General features: G+C 36.4%; 1 protein-coding gene across 8 annotated transcripts in view; it reads left to right on the forward strand.

The window, feature by feature from the left end:
• The first annotated feature begins 438 nt into the window (after positions 1-438).
• LOC139742102 (protein 4.1-like) overlaps positions 439-13250 on the forward strand; it is a 162421-nt gene continuing 149609 nt past the window's right edge. For all 8 annotated transcript variants that reach the window (XM_071652664.1, XM_071652669.1, XM_071652666.1 and 5 more), the window contains exon 1: positions 439-587. The gene's annotated coding sequence lies outside the window, so the exon portion shown is untranslated. The remainder of the gene's footprint in view (positions 588-13250) is intronic.

Genomic DNA, 13250 nt, shown 5'->3' on the forward strand with positions numbered 1-13250 from the left:
GGTATCACTGTACAATAAAAACATAATTATTATAATTTTTTTAATGCTTATAACCTCCTTGGGTAACAGATGATTTCACTAAAACATTTCTACTACACGTGGACCGAGTTGAGAAAAATAATGTGTGAAAGTCAGTAAACACGAGGACAAGTAATGATAATATTTCAGCTATCTCGATTACATGCTCTTTAGAAGAGGAAATCTTTAGTTTTAATCTCGGCAAAAGCAATGCAAACAAAACTCGGACTTTTGTCAATACTTTTGTTTTTCTTTGATGAGGTAAAATCTTTGGACAAAACCTCTCACAAATATTTGCAACGTTTTAACGCAGATGCTGCAGTTATAGTCAGCAGCTGGACAGGTTTACAACACCCTTTCGTGTAAATATGTATAGCGCCATCACATGTAAGTAACAGTATAGTCTTTTACACGAAAAATATACAGAGGGATCTTTCCATGTCCATCTTGAAAACCCGGCGCGAAGAATCCTTCAAGCCACGGGCAAGTTGGATGATAATTCCATCCCTTTCCCAGAGAAGATTGCAAGTGAAAAGGACTATACTTCATCATCACTTTCATACCAATCGGTAAGTGAGACCTGAATTCGAAATATGGAAAACATATATATATTTCTACCTCCCCATCGCTGTTCACTCATACGTTCTTGCCGTCTCTGCCAGTGATAAGGGACGGGCGTAGTCCCGCCGAGTTGTCGTGTGTAAACCGTCGAAGCGCTGTGTATGCACGTAGTATTGAAGCAGAGCAGACAGGGACTTTAGACTACGGAGTCGCATCCCATCGCATCGCATCGTACCGCGCCCACTATCAGCGTCGTAATGGAATCTTTCATTTAAATGAGTGAATTTACATACGATGCTACCAAGCCATGGCACATGCTATTATACTGTCTGTGGACGAGATGGCATCTCTAGGTTAAAGGGCTCCTGGAATAATAGATATATCATTTATCAATATGCTACCACTCCACACCTTTGATACTGTTATTAACTATTCACCACCATGGCCATGCACCAGACACAGTGATTCGATAGTGTTGTGCATATATGGCATATGCTCATATATGCACCTTATTGGGAAGGAATATATTATGAATATATGATTATTATGAGAGAATAGGTTCAAATGATTACTTTGTGAGAGATAGGAGTGTATCAAATATTTATAGCCCCTAGTGGTGCTTGTGAAAACATTGACAAAATTTATATCACTGTCAATATTCATTCTAATCTCTTCATACTCGTATGAAAAAGCAGGATAATAATATGCTGGTGTACATTGTGTGTGTACTATCTGAAGAAGTGCACTATACATCAGTTGTACTTAGCTCATACAAATCATAAGGTGGGATGATATGAAGCCTATAGAGAACTGCCATTTTCCCATTATCATTTTTCTTAAAATTTTTGACAAATCTTCACAGTTAATATTATTTTATACTCACTTTTTATGATATTTTGTATATTATATGTATGTATTATATGCTTATATATTCCCTCAGGTGATATGAATCGATTAGATTTTGAAAAATATTCAGTCGAACAGCAGTAGCCAGAAGGCTGGAGACTAGATTTGTACTGTTTTGAGTTTTTTTTTTTTGTCAGATGCAGGGGAGTACACGGGACATGCAGCATGATTGTGATAGGTCAATATAAAACATTATATATTTCAGATAATGCACTGTGAAAACTAAGTTTCTTAATTTCAAAGCATTTTCTGGGCTTCATAGTTCGGAAGAGAAGTAACTGTTGTTCAAGATGACAAACACTGAATCCATGAATAATGTAACATTCTTTTTGTTTGTTTGAATGAAATGACATTTTTCTGCAGTGAAATGAATGAAAATGAAAGTAAAGCACTGTGTATTTTAGTGTGTATACATGTGTTTGTGTCACAGAGCAGTATACAGACCTACAGTACTAATTCTGTGTATTGTCCAAAAAGAAGATACAAGTATGAATGCAGAGCTGCCAAGTATACCAGACTCTGCTAGAAGCTTCATGAAAACTTCACTTGATATCTCTTATTAAAAAAAAAGATTCATATATGGCCAATTTGATGTGCATAATGCACAAGCATGTACATGATGTGTTATAGTAAATGCTGGAATCTCCCAGCTATTGATGCGATGAATATTGTTAGCAGCCCTGCGAAAGGGATGTAATATAGAACATTTAACCTGTTCCATATACAGGAACCTGGTGACCTGTGTATTAAGTCTATGCAGATTTCAGAATTCAGTATGGAACAGGTTAATATTCCAGCACCAACAGCTATTCTTATCAGGGTCAAGAGGAGCCCCTAAATATACTCCCCACGTAGTCTTCATACTCCAGACTTTTGTTAATTAACTTGCATAAAGAAATTTTTATGCTGTCTGTGGATGCGCATTTCGAATGCTGTAGATATGGCTAAGGGATGTGGCATGATATTAGGATCCAAATAAACAGTCTTTATGGCTAATAATTTCTGTGACTGGTCTATGATAAAAATAGTAGTGATAGTATGTAGGAAATATTAGTTATCCTAAAATTGATAATACATTACTTTGTAGCAATACAAGTTAAGGCGTTGAAAGAGAAGCTTTGTGTTGTTTTCATATGGCATACTTTCATACTGCATACTGTAATATTTCAAATTGTTCCATGAAAGCGATGCCATGTAATGTTGATAAGAAATCTCTTCTACTTTTGAGTAATAGACCTACAACAAGGATAAAAATCTAACTTTCAAATTCATGAAATTCTTCCGTCGAGATGTTTTCATTGCAACTGATTGACAAATTGCCCTACATCGACGTAAATGAGCACTGAATTGATCAGTGTTTTAGTAGTAGCCATGATACTCATTTACTTGGCTGGTTGTATTATTTTTCTTCCAAGCTTCCTAACCAACTTTATCCTTGTATTCCTTAATCTCATCTTTATGTCATATCTTTCCAGTGAGACATGATATATATAAAAAAATCCACATGTAGATATAATTATATGATGTCATTTTCTTTAAATGCTGGATGGCATATTTGATCTTCAAATGCCCACATTTCTCATGTGATAAAGGTTACCAGACAAAGCACAAGTTGAATATATTTGTCTCCCAAATTTGATCTGAAAATCAAGTGAACAATATACTTTTAACCTAATCAGTTCAGAGAAGGTAAATTCCTGTCCTCTTTCTCATTGTAGGGAATAAAAGTGGTAAATAAGGGAAACAGTATTCAATTTGAATGATAGCACATACCGTATTGTCCCGTAAAAAAAAAAAATCAAAATCAACAAGTAAATACCCAGAGAAATATCTGTACAGCTTGAACAAAAATTAAGATCCTGTTTACACCAAAATGTGGCTCTACAGTGTAAAATTGACCTTGGACTGGCATTATTTGTACATTTTATGATGACAAATTTGGGTCAACTGATTGCCTCCTTTCCACAAAGTACTCACTGCATTTTTTCTTGAAGTCAGATCAAAAATATCCAGGCATTTAGTGGGATGAAGTTTTTAAATCTTGTAAAGTTCTGTCTATCGACATTTTTGTCTCTGTTCATCATTGCTGATAAAAACAATACAAGATAAAAACAAAAAGATGATGAATCCGATGCAGGTGAATGAATAGATTGTGATCTAAAACTATAACTGGTGAAACAAAATTCTCTGATAGTGTTTTTGTCACACTTGTCAAAGTGTCTGCATTTACCTAAACTGAATATATTCTTTATTTGTTGTTATTACGTTAATTGTGCTCTAAAATTTCCAGGTTTTATGATATTTCTTTCAAAGTAAAAACTCTCTTTTTAAATCTTGTTGTTGTGGTACTTATACATCATAGTTCAGATTTTTATGCTGTATACAAAAATATCAATTTGTGAAATTTAACAGATTTTCACAATAACACAAATTAGCAAGGGGAGAAAGACAAGACTGCAAAATTGCCATCTCTGACAAGATGGCAAGATGCAAAGCACTAACACAAAAAGAAATGACAGGGACTGTCTCATGAGAAGTAAGGCACAGAAAGTTTGGGGCGATCAATGTAAGAAGTGCTAAGAACCTGTATTTTACTCACATGTAAAATTATGTTTTTCTGTCTACATGAAATTCTAGGAATGCTTGCAGCTGGCAGTGAGTTAAAGCTTGGTGTAAATCCGGGGTCTAGGGCATTTACCCCCTGGGCAATTTCCCCCGGACCCTTCCCCTGGCCCTAATCCTAATCCTAACCCTGAACCTAATCCTAACCCTAACCCAAACTCCTAACCCTAAACCTAACCTTAACCCTAATCTTTACTCTAACCTTACCACTAACCAGTATTTTGTAGGGGGGGTTAATTGTCCTCTCGGGGTTATTGCCCACGGTAAATAAGGGCTACAGAGAGCACATAAATCTAGCATCCCCCAGCCCCTGTGTCTGACCATTTATCTTATCCCAGCATAATCAATCCGTAAAATATGGTTTATCTTTTGCTGTTGGTAGTACAAGTATAGTAGAGAAAAACAGGCAGATGCAAGGAAGAGCAAAAGATGAATTAGATAGAGTACGTAATGGCTAGAAATCAAAGTAAGCTGGATTGAAAGAATGTCTATGAAAGAGGAAACAAGAATGACCAAAAAAAAAAATAGACTTCAAGGTGGTTTTTATGTTATTTGTTTTTACTAGTTGAATGTGTAGGCCTATATAGTACATGGGCAAATAAGAACAACGTTGATTTGATTGTTCATTGAGCTTTGAGAAAAACATGTTAACAAAAGAGGAGATGAAATAGGAAAGGAATAGCCTAGAGGTATTTTAGCAACAAAAAACAACACCAAAAACATGACTGAAGACAGGGAGGTGACTCACCTCCCTGCTGAAGAATAGACAGGTGCACACAGACAAAATAGCTAAAGATTTTGATCATGATCCAAATACCAAGAGCTTTTTGCAGCCGTTCAAACAAGAAATGCCTCACTAATTGCAGATTGGGATATATTGTCAACCAACTTGGCATGCGTGTGAAATTATGACCCTTGCCCTTGTGTTTGTGTGTGTATGTGTGTGTGTTTTGAATGATTGGATGGAAAATACTGAGTGTAGATCAGTTGCTCTCTAGATACCATTTGGCACACCGCGCTATGGTGCAAATGATCTTAATGCTATTACATTTTTGTGATAATTCCAAAATAATCACAAGATTTCTTGTGAACTGGAGTGTGATGCCAATCAACTTATCTAGTGCATTTTTTTATACATTGAATTACCACCCTAAATACCAATTTCTTTTTTGGGGAGGTGTTTCGTGAGGTATTTGCATTCACATTACAAAGTACTCTGATGGCATTTCACTAAAGTGTGAATGGCCCTTGCAAGGGAGAGAAGGAGAGAGAGAGGGAGGGAGTGGGGCGCTCACAAAGCGCACACACACCACATAAGTGAATGGAAGACTGGGATAATTTATGTAAAGTTCTGAAGAAGGAATTTCATCTGGAAAGCTTCAGTGGAAGATGACTGCTGTGAAGGCTGACAGCTGGTCATACAAGTGGGCTTCCCTAATTGGAGCCAGGCGATGCTTTCCAGCAATGATATACACCATGGCCTTGCCTCATAGCACACTATGCAGCATGCTTCCTTCAACGGCATACTGTAAAACGAGGAATGTTCACGTGCATTTTAATTTCGCATGAGCCAAAAATCGCGAAATTAAAGTTCCTGTATACTATATGCATTTATTGTTTGAGGCACTTGTGAAAATTTCATGCTGCAAAAAAGGTTGTCAGCTCCAATTCGTGAAAATTTCATGCCACGAAAATATCATGTTTTACAGTAATATTCAAATGGAGCAAAGTGAAGAAATAATTAAAATGATATACTTCGTGAAGATGTTCTCCAAATATGTGTGTGTGTGTGATGCGTCATCAAGAAAGCCTTATAATGTCAAAAAATAGGCCTATGTATATATACATAGTATATATATATATATATATATATATATATATATATTTTTTTTTTTTTTTGCAGATATGAATTTGTTAGATTCTGAGCTTCAAATTGATATACTCTTTTAATTCTTTTTATTCCTTGTGATGAAGTAGGGCAAATCATATGAATGAGCTGCAATCCAAGCTCATAAAATCTTTACCTGGAATGATCTTTTCTCTGTCTGCAGATAAATTTAATTCATTTTGCAAGCTCTACATAATTGCGTCTCCTATTTTTCTTCATATCTTTAAAAAACATGCAAATTAGGTTGTTACTTTTGTGCATTTCTTATTTCTTTTGTATATCATGTTTTCACCTTTCCTATATAAATGCATAACCTATGCTTTTGATGAATGTCCTCCTTGCTTCATTTTTGTCAGTATTATCCATTGCTATCTTTGTAAACCATCTGTCCATTTCAATCTCCTCACTTCTCTTCATCCTAGTTCCATAGCGATTCTTTCATCCTCCAAGCAAACTCTATAGTTGCCATACCATCTCTTTGATGCACTAACCCCATGGTAGCAAGTGATGATCCTCATCCATATGACCCCGTGTTCAGGATGAAAAGTTCGTTCTGCCACCGCTAAGGCCTTCATGATGTATGTTATGGGTTGTGTATGCTGTCATCTCCTCCACAGACTGGTGGATGAATGCGACACACACACCACAGCTCTCCTCAATATGTGGAGCTTTCATTTGCTGTGGAATGTGTGTGTTGAATATCACTTGTATGCCTGTGACACATGGAAGCAGCCTCAGACTGCACAGTACATGTGCAGCTCATGGGGTGTGGAGCGCAGAAAAGTACATTACATTTGTGGTTGATGCAATATATGTATGTTCAATTACATCAGGGCTTCCCATCTACAGTGGATTTAAATGCCTGGCATAGCACACTAGTATTGCAAACTGTATATCATTTACGATATTGAGCACAGACTTGTGGTCTACTGATGAACAGTATAGTTGTATTTGTCAGACATTCAGCAGATTGTAATACTTATGTGTCTAGAGTACATGTATGTAGCTTTAGGAATCATTTTAAACATTGATGATATTATTACATTCATTTTTTTTTCTTTGGGGGGAGGGGACATTTTTGTATAATTGGATGTAGAACAATATAACCATATGCTACATGTATAGGGTCTATCTTTCTCATATGATATCAGACATTTTCCCCACAAGACTGCCTTATCTTATAGACCTATCTGAATCTCTATCACTAGATATCTTAACAGTTTCCAAGGTATACTTTGTACACATGTATTCATATTCATTCACTTGAGCAATCAAACAGACTTATGCAATCTTGTAATTGAAGTAAAAGTTGAAAAAGTCATTATCAATATCATAATAATGTGCCCTATACATGACTAGACTGTTCCAACAATTTGCTAAGCCGCATCAATGATTTGCATGAATATAGACATATTGAACAATTGAAGATGGTTACTAAGCCTGTTTTCATTTGTATTCATCCTTCACCACCTTATACACAATGCAGTAATACTCTGCCCTATTTTCCTTCCAGCCATGGTTTAACCAAATCTGATGTAGCAACTTGACATGAGAAAATCATATTGTAACAAATTGCAAAACAAGTTTTTTGAAGATATGCTTGTGTAAATATGAATTTTGAAAGGCACTATCAACCTTTGAATTATATGCAATTAACATAGAATTATAAACACAATGGCTATTAATTGATAATTTGTGTTCAACTGAGGAAAACTACCACATCTCATGTCAATTGTGACTTGGATTTTGTACAGAAAAATGTTGTGGTCATCTAATAACTCAAGACTAAATGTACTTTCATCGAAAAAGGGTGCCTGGAAAAAAAGAAAGAAAGAAGTGATATGCCACAATACTGTTCTTTTCTGAACAGATCATATTCTGTCAGCTTTATGCTTTCCCACAATTCATTTCTTTCTTAAAATTTAAATCATCACTTCGTCTGTTTCAAATAAGAAGCTTGTTGACAAATTTCATTTTTTATATGGACAGTTTTTATGGTGAACTGCAGATGCAGCACTTTAAAAGACTGAATTTCCCTTCTGTGGTAAAGCAACTTTCCATTTTTAAGATAATATAAGCTGTTTATAATACAAGAGTGTTTGAGGTTTTGACCTTTCAAGCAATGCAATTGCAAATTGCTGCTCACTCACTGTACACAAGGTTTTTTTTTTCTGTTTGTACTGATCCAGTGTATGCCTCAGTCAATCAAAACAAATGTCATGCACTTTATTTGGCTTGAAATGTGTCCATTTTGCCACCTTATTTGTTGCTCAATCTTTAAAAAGTCAAATTGTCTGTTTCATGTGGTATTCAACTCTTCATTCATTAGAGACAATATATATCACCAGGATTGTGGCATCTATGCCGATCTTTGTTATTTTCTTTGTTTAATTCAAACGAAAAAAAGATGGCTGCCGCTCTGAAAGCCCACACCAGAATTAAAGAAATTGATGATCTGTCCAATGTAATGTGATGCCCAAGAAGGGGACATTTTAATTGGGCATATATTTACGTTTACCTTTTGTATCCATTCTTTACATGGAATGAACCTCACAAGGTTGTATACATGTGTGAGTGTACTTTCCTCAAAAGCACAAATTGTGCTCTTCATATTGTTTTATTGCCATTCTACCACAACCAGCCACTTTACATGTCATGATTTTATTTTGCCTTTAACACATTTATCATGATTCACATTACAACAACATTATGTATTTTAGCCCTGCAGGACTATTTTGTTGAATTTTGAATTGAAATCTGAAGCCCAAGCTTAAGTACCATAGAGCTAAAAAATAACAAAAGGAAGATTAAGAACCATTTTGACAGTATGTGTGTCATAAATCACAGGATGAGGGAAATAAAGAAATTATGTCATTGAAATTCAGAAGTATGCACCTCTTGACTCCTCAGTCTTCTGAGAATAAACAAGTGAAGACCAAACCAAAATACGGCTTAAAAGAACGCCTGCTGTAGAAGTGCATTGTAAGCATATTAATCATATGCCACACCTTTCTTGGGAGGTTCTCAAAAGATGCGTGGGCGCTGGAGGGAAGGGCTGGCCAATTAATTCAGCCAGATGAGTGCCTGGTGGACAGCAGCCCATGACTCACGGATGATTCATGGCGCTTTAGCATGCTACTGAGATTGGGGCAGGTCTGGAGCCAAACATCATCACCATAAACTTGACAGACCTCTTGGTATGGGAGACAAAGTTCATTCATGAAATGAAACACATTCCATTCTTTTCTCTCAGTAAAAAGATTTACATTGAACCTTCACACCAAGTTACTTTTTTAGAGACAAACACAATCCTAAGGCTTGTCAGCTTTTTGTTGTGTTTTATATAAAAGTGAGTTCCTAATACTTCTTCGTATTGCTCTATACTCCATGAGTCAGCCGCTCATATCATATTCAATTGTTTTGATCCACTCTTCAATCATGTCATACTACCCTGGAGTTCTTCCTCTCTCTCTCTCTCTCTTGGTTTATAGGGCATCATGTTCTTTTAGAATCTGTCTTTCTCCTTCTTTCAATTTTCTATTCTTTTTGTCTTTATCTCTGTCTGTCTCTGGTCGATCATGTCTTCTTTTCTTTCTCCTCTCTCATTCTCTTTTCATTTTTCTTTGTCTCTCTCTCTCTTCTTCTTTTATACATGTCTTATTAATTTGTTTTTGTCTTCAAAATTGCTATCTGGTTTGTAGTCATATAGTTTTGTTTCTAGTCATGATTAGAATGCTGGGCTAACCAGATGCTAAAGTAACTCTTTGTCAATTACAAACTTAGATGATGATGGTGATGGTGATGATGATACACAACATTTATATAGCACCATTTCTCTGTGGAACATTCAAAGGTGCCTTGCTCCCACAATTTGTCACTAAATTATTATGTGCACAGTTGCTGGAAAAAATAGGTCTTTATTTCAGATTTGAAGGTATCAAGGTTGTTACAATCCCAAAACAAAGTGCAAACTTCAATCAACAGACCATATAGCATAGACTGGGTTGCAAACTGTCAATCAAACACCTAGCTCTTAGTACATATTCATGCAAGAGTACTATAGAACCAGAAATTTTTGTCAGCATGAAACTTTCATAAATTTCGCAAGGAACCAAGGTTCGCAAAAGTAGAATGCATGCGAAAGGTTTTGTCAACACAATGAATTGAATGCCAGTGATTATTTGCAAAAGTTTCATGCCACGAAAGTTTCTGGTTTTAGAGTTTATCATTTACATGTACATGCACACATCACACACAATGTATCCAAAGAACACAAGGTCTGTTGGAAGAAATGAGTGAAGGCCAAATCATGCTCCACCTCACTAATAAATACATTGTAGACATCAAACTGCTGAGATGAGAAAGGCCACAGGAGTGAACAAATCTTCGAATGGGAAACACCTCTGGTCAATGATAGGCTTTAACCCATGCAAGCCATGAAAAACATTATTACAGTAAATGTGATTCTAGTTTACTCTCAAGTGAATAGAACCACCTCGATTGGCATCAGTTCTGTTTCTGAAAGCACGAAGAAATAATTCCTTATGCTGATGGACAGTGCCCTCTGTGTTTGTACATGTATCGATCTATTCCGTTCTTTTCCTTGTTTCATATTTTTTCCTCCCCGCCTGTGTCTCTTCCAAGTCTGAAATGACAAATTAAGTTGAGTAAATATCAACCACACTATCGAATTGTGGAGCAAGGAGGGCGATTTTTCTGTTGCCAGTTGGTATTTGTTGCCCATTACATCAGAATTATCCTGATCCACTCCTTGCTCTACTCTTTTCCCCTTACACCGTCAAATCTATTTTTCCTTTCAATCTCTGCTGTCTGTACTGATGTGTATCCCTTTGTCTGATCTTCAGGTAAGTGCACTTTGATACTAAAGTGAGGGCGTGTTGTCCCTAAACCCTGGAGGGTATAATAGCTGTCATATGGAAGCTGTTACAGGAAATTTTGTACATGATATAGGCTTTCTCCTGGTTAAAGTGAATATAACTGTGTAGTAAAGATCTTGCAGCTTTTGAACATCATTATGCAACACTGATATGCAGGTGGATATAGGCATATAGTGGTATCCTGTGAAATAGCATGGCTTGAGAAATACAAAATCCTTGCTAGAGAATTGATCTCACTTCTATGTTGCCCTGTAAATGTAATGATTTACAGGGCACTTTTTGTGAAGCTCACCAACCTTGACAGGCCTGTGTAGAAAATTTTTCTGCAAATCACCCTTTCCGAGCAAACCTACAGTCAAACTTTACCGTTTGATGCCATTGACCTGCAGCCCCCATCTTACAAAAATGTTCTGCTGCCCCTGTTTCAGTTCATGTGCAAGAGGAATTGACAGAGCTGCCCTAAAACATGGAGCTGCCCTAAAACATGGCTCGACGCTAACGGTGGCCCGGTTGCCTGGGGCCACCAAAAACGCACGTAGGGCCACCAAAATTTCAGGAATGAAGAAGTTGGTAGCCTGATAGGGCCACCAGAAAAGGTCGGATGTTTGCCTTTTGGCCACCAAAAATAAAAGTTAGTGTGGAGCCCTGCCTAAAACATGGAGCTGCACCAGCTATTTGAGCATGATATTCATCTTATGTCAGCTTTAAGACGTGCCAAGTTATCGTATTATATCCATAATATTGTATGCCATGGCTATTCAATATTATTGATATGAGGTCATTCACTCCAAATTATTATATTGCATATTATGACGTATGGATATACAACGCATTGGTATGAGACCATTCAGTCGTAAAGTCCCAGTATACATTAATCGTATAAGTCTATCTCTTGCACTGTAAGTGCACTGAGTGGGCTTTGCGAATTATGTTCATACTTGGCAGTGCATTCATCTGGTAGTTTGCGCTAATCCTAGCGAGTGCTGTGAATAAGCCCCACTAGCCCCAGCCATATACTCATAGGACATGCGGATATTAGACCATATTGTCAGGATCAAATGTCTTATGGATGGGTACTTACGAATAAATGTTGTGTATTGCAACCATGCTCAAACCATCATTTTATAGACATAATCTGTAAGATGTATCAATATATGAGTATTCAGTTGCATAAAAACAGCCTACAGATGTATATATATCCATATTTCATATATCCTCTTTCAGATACATAAAAACATATATCCATATGTCTTATATCCTATCTAGTCTGATAGGAGGCTTACATGGCAATAAAGTGTTGTTTAATCTCCCACACAGTTGAGATTCAGATGTTGGAATATCATATGAATAATATCAGTTACATTCCCATTCTCAAAAGGAAATACTGCAATATACATGTATATCTAAAATATATGAGTGTCCTGTTCATACTGCAAGAAAAAAAGAAGATAAAGTTTGGAACATTGTCAGTTTTAGGGAACTTGAATCGCTTACACTTAAAGGACAAGTTCACCTTCATAAACATAAGGATTGAGAGAATGTAGCAATATTAGTGGAACACATCATTGAAAGTTTGAGGAAATCAGACAATCCGTTCAAAAGTTATGAATTTTTGAAGTTTTTGTGCAGTACCCGCTGGATGAGAAGACTACTGCAGTGTATGAATAACTTAGATGTCACATGCGTACAACAATATAAGGAAAATATAAAGAGAATTTCACAAAATTCTATCTTTTGAAAAAAGTACACATTCCCCTGACTCGTTACCGATAAATGTTATGGGTAATATTACTCCCCCTGCCTTTAGAAAGAGGCAAGTCAAGTGCTCTTTTATTATGCGAAAAAAGTGAAAATATGTTGAATTTTCTTTTACATTTTCTTTATACTGTTGTACGCATTTGACTCACAAGCTGTAGTAGTCTCCTCATCCAGTGGTTCCAACACAAAAATTCAAAAAATTCATAACTTTTGCATCGATTGTCCAATTTTCCTCAAACTTTCACTGATGTGTTCTACTAATATTGTTGCATTTTTTCAATCCTTATGTTTATGAAGGTGAACTTGTCCTTTAAGTGGCTTGGCATATTGCTACATACAGCAATGTCAGTGCAGCAAACGTTCATAGCTACACATTTTGTGAGGAGTGGGGGAGTGAGCCATACACGAAGGAGAAATCACATGATAGACAGAAATATTGCAGTTTCTCTAGTGAGGGCTTTCTCATTGCATAATGTCACAGCAAACTTCACATTTAGTCAGAAAAATTGCACTCTGATCTGCAATTTTGTGGTGTTGTTTCTGGTAGCTTTTATCCCAGTTGCCTAGCAACTCACACCAAAATGGTGCAATGTGATTTC

Source organism: Diadema antillarum, unplaced genomic scaffold (assembly GCF_040938485.1).
Source record: "Diadema antillarum isolate AM-2024a unplaced genomic scaffold, OU_Dant_1.0 seq00000980_RagTag, whole genome shotgun sequence".
Taxonomy (NCBI): Eukaryota; Metazoa; Echinodermata; class Echinoidea; order Diadematoida; family Diadematidae; genus Diadema; species Diadema antillarum.